Source organism: Pseudophryne corroboree, chromosome 1 (genome assembly GCF_028390025.1).
Source record: "Pseudophryne corroboree isolate aPseCor3 chromosome 1, aPseCor3.hap2, whole genome shotgun sequence".
NCBI classification, from domain to species: Eukaryota; Metazoa; Chordata; class Amphibia; order Anura; family Myobatrachidae; genus Pseudophryne; species Pseudophryne corroboree.
The window spans coordinates 25639335-25649865 of record NC_086444.1 but is presented as its reverse complement, the minus strand read 5'-3'; positions in this window follow the sequence as shown (position 1 = coordinate 25649865).

The window sequence follows — 10531 nt, the reverse complement described above, 5'->3', positions numbered from 1 at the left end:
TGTTTTTTTTCACGGGTCCGAGCGACTCGGATCTTCCCGCCTTGCTCGGTTAACCCGAGCGCGCCCGAACGTCATCATCCCGCTGTCGGATTCTCGCGAGGCTCGGATTCTATCGCGAGACTCGGATTCTATATAAGGAGCCGCGCGTCGCCGCCATTTTCACACGTGCATTGAGAGTCATAGGGAGAGGACGTGGCTGGCGTCCTCTCCGTTTAGAGAAGAGAGAGACACAGTAGAGACGAGAGAGACACAGTAGTAGTAATTTTGGGGAGCATTATTAGGAGGAGTACTACTATACTACTATACTACTTGCTGAAGTGATATAGATTAGATAGTGTGACTGTAAGTGTATTGTATTATCTGACTTGTGGGGGAGACACTGACAGTGGGGAGCAGTTAGAGTCTGAGAGCAGGACTCAGGAGTACATATAACGTACAGTGCACACTTTTGCTGCCAGAGTCAGTGCCACACTGCCATTGTTGTGACCACACTGACCACCAGTATAATAATATATTTTGTGATTGTCTGCTTAGGACTCGGAGTACTAGTTGCAAGTTGCAACGTGAGTGACCTGACCACCAGTTTAATAATCAATCACCACCAGTTTAATATATATATATATATATATATATATATATATATATATATAATTGTATATAATATATATATATATATATATATATATATATATAATATTGTATACCACCTACCCGTGGTTTTTTTTTTTTTCATTCTTCTTTATACATACTACTATAGTAGCTTACTGTAGCAGTCTGCGGTGCTGCTGACCTGACAGTGTCCAGCAGGTCCGTCATCAGTCATTACATAATAAATATATATAGTACCTGTCCGGCTGCAGTACTAGTGATATTATATTGATTTCATCTCATTATCAATAATTTATCATCCAGTCTAGACTCTATATTAGCAGCAGACACAGTACGTTAGTCCACGGCTGTAGCTACCTCTGTGTCGGCACTCGGCAGTCCATCCATAATTGTATACCACCTACCCGTGTTTTTTTTTTTTTCTTTCTTCTTTGTACATACTACTATAGTATAGTAGCTTACTGTAGCAGTCTGCGGTGCTGCTGAGCTGACAGTGTCCAGCAGGTCCGTCATCAGTCATCATTACCTAATAAATATATTATCTACCTGTCCGGCTGCAGTACTAGTGATATTATATATACATACATATATATATTGATTTCATATCATTATCATCCAGTCTATATTAGCAGCAGACACAGTACGGTAGTCCACGGCTGTAGCTACCTCTGTGTCGGCACTCGGCAGTCCATCCATAATTGTATACCACCTACCCGTGGTTTTTTTTTTTCTTTCTTCTTTGTACATACTACTATAGTATAGTAGCTTACTGTAGCAGTCTGCGGTGCTGCTGAGCTGACAGTGTCCAGCAGGTCCGTCATCAGTCATCATTACCTAATAAATATATTATCTACCTGTCCGGCTGCAGTACTAGTGATATTATATATACATACATATATATATTGATTTCATATCATTATCATCCAGTCTATATTAGCAGCAGACACAGTACGTTAGTCCACGGCTGTAGCTACCTCTGTGTCAGCACTCGGCAGTCCATCCATAATTGTATACCACCTACCCGTGGTTTTTTTTTTCTTTCTTCTTTGTACATACTACTATAGTATAGTAGCTTACTGTAGCAGTCTGCGGTGCTGCTGAGCTGACAGTGTCCAGCAGGTCCGTCATCAGTCATCATTACCTAATAAATATATTATCTACCTGTCCGGCTGCAGTACTAGTGATATTATATATACATACATATATATATTGATTTCATATCATTATCATCCAGTCTATATTAGCAGCAGACACAGTACGGTAGTCCACGGCTGTAGCTACCTCTGTGTCGGCACTCGGCAGTCCATCCATAATTGTATACCACCTACCCGTGTTTTTTTTTTTCTTTCTTCTTTGTACATACTACTATAGTATAGTAGCTTACTGTAGCAGTCTGCGGTGCTGCTGAGCTGACAGTGTCCAGCAGGTCCGTCATCAGTCATCATTACCTAATAAATATATTATCTACCTGTCCGGCTGCAGTACTAGTGATATTATATATACATACATATATATATTGATTTCATATCATTATCATCCAGTCTATATTAGCAGCAGACACAGTACGGTAGTCCACGGCTGTAGCTACCTCTGTGTCGGCACTCGGCAGTCCATCCATAATTGTATACCACCTACCCGTGGTTTTTTTTTTTCTTTCTTCTTTGTACATACTACTATAGTATAGTAGCTTACTGTAGCAGTCTGCGGTGCTGCTGAGCTGACAGTGTCCAGCAGGTCCGTCATCAGTCATCATTACCTAATAAATATATTATCTACCTGTCCGGCTGCAGTACTAGTGATATTATATATACATACATATATATATTGATTTCATATCATTATCATCCAGTCTATATTAGCAGCAGACACAGTACGGTAGTCCACGGCTGTAGCTACCTCTGTGTCGGCACTCGGCAGTCCATCCATAAGTATACTAGTATCCATCCATCTCCATTGTTTACCTGAGGTGCCTTTTAGTTGTGCCTATTAAAATATGGAGAACAAAAATGTTGAGGTTCCAAAATTAGGGAAAGATCAAGATCCACTTCCACCTCGTGCTGAAGCTGCTGCCACTAGTCTTGGCCGAGACGATGAAATGCCAGCAACGTCGTCTGCCAAGGCCGATGCCCAATGTCATAGTACAGAGCATGTCAAATCCAAAACACCAAATATCAGTAAAAAAAGGACTCCAAAACCTAAAATAAAATTGTCGGAGGAGAAGCGTAAACTTGCCAATATGCCATTTACCACACGGAGTGGCAAGGAACGGCTGAGGCCCTGGCCTATGTTCATGGCTAGTGGTTCAGCTTCACATGAGGATGGAAGCACTCAGCCTCTCGCTAGAAAAATGAAAAGACTCAAGCTGGCAAAAGCAGTAGCACCGCAAAGAACTGTGCGTTCTTCGAAATCCCAAATCCACAAGGAGAGTCCGACTCCAATTGTGTCGGTTGCGATGCCTGACCTTCCCAACACTGGACGTGAAGAGCATGCGCCTTCCACCATTTGCACGCCCCCTGCAAGTGCTGGATGGAGCACCCGCAGTCCAGTTCCTGATAGTCAGATTGAAGATGTCAGTGTTGAAGTACACCAGGATGAGGAGGATATGGGTGTTGCTGGCGCTGGGGAGGAAATTGACCAGGAGGATTCTGATGGTGAGGTGGTTTGTTTAAGTCAGGCACCCGGGGAGACACCTGTTGTCCGTGGGAGGAATATGGCCACTGACATGCCTGGTGAAAATACCAAAAAAATCAGCTCTTCGGTGTGGAAGTATTTCAACAGAAATGCGGACAACAGGTGTCAAGCCGTGTGTTGCCTTTGTCAAGCTGTAATAAGTAGGGGTAAGGACGTTAACCACCTCGGAACATCCTCCCTTATACGTCACCTGCAGCGCATTCATAATAAGTCAGTGACAAGTTCAAAAACTTTGGGTGACAGCGGAAGCAGTCCACTGACCAGTAAATACCTTCCTCTTGTAACCAAGCTCACGCAAACCACCCCACCAACTCCCTCAGTGTCAATTTCCTCCTTCCCCAGGAATGCCAATAGTCCTGCAGGCCATGTCACTGGCAATTCTGACGATTCCTCTCCTGCCTGGGATTCCTCCGATGCATCCTTGCGTGTAACGCCTACTGCTGCTGGCGCTGCTGTTGTTGCTGCTGGGAGTCGATGGTCATCCCAGAGGGGAAGTCGTAAGACCACTTTTACTACTTCCACCAAGCAATTGACTGTCCAACAGTCCTTTGCGATGAAGATGAAATATCACAACAGTCATCCTACTGCAAAGCGGATAACTGAGGCCTTGGCATCCTGGGTGGTGAGAAACGTGGTTCCGGTATCCATCATTACTGCAGAGCCAACTAGAGACTTGTTGGAGGTACTGTGTCCCCGGTACCAAATACCATCTAGGTTCCATTTCTCTAGGCAGGCGATACCGAAAATGTACACAGACCTCAGAAAAAGACTCACCAGTGTCCTAAAAAATGCAGCTGTACCCAATGTCCACTTAACCACGGACATGTGGACAAGTGGAGCAGGGCAGGGTCAGGACTATATGACTGTGACAGCCCACTGGGTAGATGTATGGACTCCCGCCGCAAGAACAGCAGCGGCGGCACCAGTAGCAGCATCTCGCAAACGCCAACTCTTTCCTAGGCAGGCTACGCTTTGTATCACCGGTTTCCAGAATACGCACACAGCTGAAAACCTCTTACGGCAACTGAGGAAGATCATCGCGGAATGGCTTACCCCAATTGGACTCTCCTGTGGATTTGTGGCATCGGACAACGCCAGCAATATTGTGTGTGCATTAAATATGGGCAAATTCCAGCACGTCCCATGTTTTGCACATACCTTGAATTTGGTGGTGCAGAATTATTTAAAAAATGACAGGGGCGTGCAAGAGATGCTGTCGGTGGCCAGAAGAATTGCGGGACACTTTCGGCGTACAGGCACCACGTACAGAAGACTGGAGCACCACCAAAAACTACTGAACCTGCCCTGCCATCATCTGAAGCAAGAAGTGGTAACGAGGTGGAATTCAACCCTCTATATGCTTCAGAGGTTGGAGGAGCAGCAAAAGGCCATTCAAGCCTATACAATTGAGCACGATATAGGAGGTGGAATGCACCTGTCTCAAGCGCAGTGGAGAATGATTTCAACGTTGTGCAAGGTTCTGATGCCCTTTGAACTTGCCACACGTGAAGTCAGTTCAGACACTGCCAGCCTGAGTCAGATCATTCCCCTCATCAGACTTTTGCAGAAGAAGCTGGAGACATTGAAGGAGGAGCTAACACGGAGCGATTCCGCTAGGCATGTGGGACTTGTGGATGGAGCCCTTAATTCGCTTAACAAGGATTCACGGGTGGTCAATCTGTTGAAATCAGAGCACTACATTTTGGCCACCGTGCTCGATCCTAGATTTAAAGCCTACCTTGGATCTCTCTTTCCGGCAGACACAAGTCTGCTGGGGTTGAAAGACCTGCTGGTGAGAAAATTGTCAAGTCAAGCGGAACGCGACCTGTCAACATCTCCTCCTTCACATTCTCCCGCAACTGGGGGTGCGAGGAAAAGGCTCAGAATTCCGAGCCCACCCGCTGGCGGTGATGCAGGGCAGTCTGGAGCGACTGCTGATGCTGACATCTGGTCCGGACTGAAGGACCTGACAACGATTACGGACATGTCGTCTACTGTCACTGCATATGATTCTCTCAACATTGAAAGAATGGTGGAGGATTATATGAGTGACCGCATCCAAGTAGGCACGTCACACAGTCCGTACTTATACTGGCAGGAAAAAGAGGCAATTTGGAGGCCCTTGCACAAACTGGCTTTATTCTACCTAAGTTGCCCTCCCACAAGTGTGTACTCCGAAAGAGTGTTTAGTGCCGCCGCTCACCTTGTCAGCAATCGGCGTACGAGGTTACATCCAGAAAATGTGGAGAAGATGATGTTCATTAAAATGAATTATAATCAATTCCTCCGTGGAGACATTGACCAGCAGCAATTGCCTCCACAAAGTACACAGGGAGCTGAGATGGTGGATTCCAGTGGGGACGAATTGATAATCTGTGAGGAGGGGGATGTACACGGTGATATATCGGAGGATGATGAGGTGGACATCTTGCCTCTGTAGAGCCAGTTTGTGCAAGGAGAGATTAATTGCTTCTTTTTTGGTGGGGGTCCAAACCAACCCGTCATTTCAGTCACAGTCGTGTGGCAGACCCTGTCACTGAAATAATGGGTTGGTTAAAGTGTGCATGTCCTGTTTATACAACATAAGGGTGGGTGGGAGGGCCCAAGGACAATTCCATCTTGCACCTCTTTTTTCTTTAATTTTTCTTTGCGTCATGTGCTGTTTGTGGAATGTTTTTTGGAAGGGCCATCCTGCGTGACACTGCAGTGCCACTCCTAGATGGGCCCGGTGTTTGTGTCGGCCACTAGGGTCGCTTATCTTACTCACACAGCTACCTCATTGCGCCTCTTTTTTTCTTTGCGTCATGTGCTGTTTGGGGAGGGTTTTTTGGAAGGGCCATCCTGCGTGACACTGCAGTGCCACTCCTAGATGGGCCCGGTGTTTGTGTCGGCCACTAGGGTCGCTTATCTTACTCACACAGCTACCTCATTGCGCCTCTTTTTTTCTTTGCGTCATGTGCTGTTTGGGGAGGGTTTTTTGGAAGGGCCATCCTGCGTGACACTGCAGTGCCACTCCTAGATGGGCCCGGTGTTTGTGTCGGCCACTAGGGTCGCTTATCTTACTCACACAGCTACCTCATTGCGCCTCTTTTTTTCTTTGCGTCATGTGCTGTTTGGGGAGGGTTTTTTGGAAGGGCCATCCTGCGTGACACTGCAGTGCCACTCCTAGATGGGCCCGGTGTTTGTGTCGGCCACTAGGGTCGCTTATCTTACTCACACAGCTACCTCATTGCGCCTCTTTTTTTATTTGCGTCATGTGCTGTTTGGGGATGGTTTTTTGGAAGGACCATCCTGCGTGACACTGCAGTGCCACTCCTAGATGGGCCCGGTGTTTGTGTCGGCCACTAGGGTCGCTTATCTTACTCACACAGCTACCTCATTGCGCCTCTTTTTTTCTTTGCGTCATGTGCTGTTTGGGGAGGGTTTTTTGGAAGGGACATCCTGCGTGACACTGCAGTGCCACTCCTAGATGGGCCCGGTGTTTGTGTCGGCCACTAGGGTCGCTTATCTTACTCACACAGCTACCTCATTGCGCCTCTTTTTTTCTTTGCATCATGTGCTGTTTGGGGAGGGTTTTTTGGAAGGGACATCCTGCGTGACACTGCAGTGCCACTCCTAGATGGGCCCGGTGTTTGTGTCGGCCACTAGGGTCGCTTATCTTACTCACACAGCTACCTCATTGCGCCTCTTTTTTTCTTTGCGTCATGTGCTGTTTGGGGAGGGTTTTTTGGAAGGGACATCCTGCGTGACACTGCAGTGCCACTCCTAGATGGGCCCGGTGTTTGTGTCGGCCACTAGGGTCGCTTATCTTACTCACACAGCTACCTCATTGCGCCTCTTTTTTTCTTTGCGTCATGTGCTGTTTGGGGAGGGTTTTTTGGAAGGGCCATCCTGCGTGACACTGCAGTGCCACTCCTAGATGGGCCTGGTGTTTGTGTCGGCCACTAGGGTCGCTTATCTTACTCACACAGCTACCTCATTGCGCCTCTTTTTTTCTTTGCGTCATGTGCTGTTTGGGGAGGGTTTTTTGGAAGGACCATCCTGCGTGACACTGCAGTGCCACTCCTAGATGGGCCCGGTGTTTGTGTCGGCCACTAGGGTCGCTTATCTTACTCACACAGCTACCTCATTACGCCTCTTTTTTTCTTTGCGTCATGTGCTGTTTGGGGAGGGTTTTTTGGAAGGGCCATCCTGCGTGACACTGCAGTGCCACTCCTAGATGGGCCCGGTGTTTGTGTCGGCCACTAGGGTCGCTTATCTTACTCACACAGCTACCTCATTGCGCCTCTTTTTTTCTTTGCGTCATGTGCTGTTTGGGGAGGGTTTTTTGGAAGGACCATCCTGCGTGACACTGCAGTGCCACTCCTAGATGGGCCCGGTGTTTGTGTCGGCCACTAGGGTCGCTTATCTTACTCACACAGCTACCTCATTGTGCCTCTTTTTTTCTTTGCATCATGTGCTGTTTGGGGAGGGTTTTTTGGAAGGGACATCCTGCGTGACACTGCAGTGCCACTCCTAGATGGGCCCGGTGTTTGTGTCGGCCACTAGGGTCGCTTATCTTACTCACACAGCTACCTCATTGCGCCTCTTTTTTTCTTTGCGTCATGTGCTGTTTGGGGAGGGTTTTTTGGAAGGGACATCCTGCGTGACACTGCAGTGCCACTCCTAGATGGGCCCGGTGTTTGTGTCGGCCACTAGGGTCGCTTATCTTACTCACACAGCTACCTCATTGCGCCTCTTTTTTTCTTTGCGTCATGTGCTGTTTGGGGAGGGTTTTTTGGAAGGGACATCCTGCGTGACACTGCAGTGCCACTCCTAGATGGGCCCGGTGTTTGTGTCGGCCACTAGGGTCGCTTATCTTACTCACACAGCTACCTCATTGCGCCTCTTTTTTTCTTTGCGTCATGTGCTGTTTGGGGAGGGTTTTTTGGAAGGGACATCCTGCGTGACACTGCAGTGCCACTCCTAGATGGGCCCGGTGTTTGTGTCGGCCACTAGGGTCGCTTATCTTACTCACACAGCTACCTCATTGCGCCTCTTTTTTTCTTTGCGTCATGTGCTGTTTGGGGAGGGTTTTTTGGAAGGACCATCCTGCGTGACACTGCAGTGCCACTCCTAGATGGGCCCGGTGTTTGTGTCGGCCACTAGGGTCGCTTATCTTACTCACACAGCTACCTCATTGCGCCTCTTTTTTTCTTTGCGTCATGTGCTGTTTGGGGAGGGTTTTTTGGAAGGACCATCCTGCGTGACACTGCAGTGCCACTCCTAGATGGGCCCGGTGTTTGTGTCGGCCACTAGGGTCGCTTATCTTACTCACACAGCTACCTCATTGCGCCTCTTTTTTTCTTTGCGTCATGTGCTGTTTGGGGAGGGTTTTTTGGAAGGGACATCCTGCGTGACACTGCAGTGCCACTCCTAGATGGGCCCGGTGTTTGTGTCGGCCACTAGGGTCGCTTATCTTACTCACACAGCTACCTCATTGCGCCTCTTTTTTTCTTTGCGTCATGTGCTGTTTGGGGAGGGTTTTTTGGAAGGGACATCCTGCGTGACACTGCAGTGCCACTCCTAGATGGGCCCGGTGTTTGTGTCGGCCACTAGGGTTGCTTATCTTACTCACACAGCTACCTCATTGCGCCTCTTTTTTTCTTTGCGTCATGTGCTGTTTGGGGAGGGTTTTTTGGAAGGGACATCCTGCGTGACACTGCAGTGCCACTCCTAGATGGGCCCGGTGTTTGTGTCGGCCACTAGGGTCGCTTATCTTACTCACACAGCTACCTCATTGCGCCTCTTTTTTTCTTTGCGTCATGTGCTGTTTGGGGAGGGTTTTTTGGAAGGGACATCCTGCGTGACACTGCAGTGCCACTCCTAGATGGGCCCGGTGTTTGTGTCGGCCACTAGGGTCGCTTATCTTACTCACACAGCTACCTCATTGCGCCTCTTTTTTTCTTTGCGTCATGTGCTGTTTGGGGAGGGTTTTTTGGAAGGACCATCCTGCGTGACACTGCAGTGCCACTCCTAGATGGGCCCGGTGTTTGTGTCGGCCACTAGGGTCGCTTATCTTACTCACACAGCTACCTCATTGCGCCTCTTTTTTTCTTTGCGTCATGTGCTGTTTGGGGAGGATTTTTTGGAAGGGACATCCTGCGTGACACTGCAGTGCCAGTCCTAGATGGGCCCGGTGTTTGTGTCGGCCACTAGGGTCGCTTATCTTACTCACACAGCTACCTCATTGCGCCTCTTTTTTTCTTTGCGTCATGTGCTGTTTGGGGAGGGTTTTTTGGAAGGGACATCCTGCGTGACACTGCAGTGCCACTCCTAGATGGGCCCGGTGTTTGTGTCGGCCACTAGGGTCGCTTATCTTACTCACACAGCTACCTCATTGCGCCTCTTTTTTTCTTTGCGTCATGTGCTGTTTGGGGAGGTTTTTTTGGAAGGGACATCCTGCGTGACACTGCAGTGCCACTCCTAGATGGGCCCGGTGTTTGTGTCGGCCACTAGGGTCGCTTATCTTACTCACACAGCTACCTCATTGCGCCTCTTTTTTTCTTTGCGTCATGTGCTGTTTGGGGAGGGTTTTTTGGAAGGGACATCCTGCGTGACACTGCAGTGCCACTCCTAGATGGGCCCGGTGTTTGTGTCGGCCACTAGGGTCGCTTAGCTTAGTCATCCAGCGACCTAGGTGCAAATTTTAGGACTAAAAATAATATTGTGAGGTGTGAGGTATTCAGAATAGACTGAAAATGAGTGTAAATTATGGTTTTTGAGGTTAATAATACTTTGGGATCAAAATGACCCCCAAATTCTATGATTTAAGCTGTTTTTTAGTGTTTTTTTAAAAAAAAAACACCCGAATCCAAAACACACCCGAATCCGACAAAAAAAATTCGGTGAGGTTTTGCCAAAACGCGGTCGAACCCAAAACACGGCCGCGGAACCGAACCCAAAACCAAAACACAAAACCCGAAAAATTTCCAGCGCTCATCTCTACCTCAGAGTACTCACAGATAAGATGTTCCATGCCACGTGCCTCTGCCACAGATTACAGGACCACAGTAACATCGTCTGCGTAGGCCACCACCCTCAGCGGCAACCCAGGGCCACAGCACCGCTCTCAATCCTCCGCACAAAACGATCAATTGCAAATACATATAGAAGGGGGCTCAGGGGACACCCCTGACGGACACCCGAGTCGACCGCAAAAGCAGGGCCTACCCAGCCATTGACAAGTGGG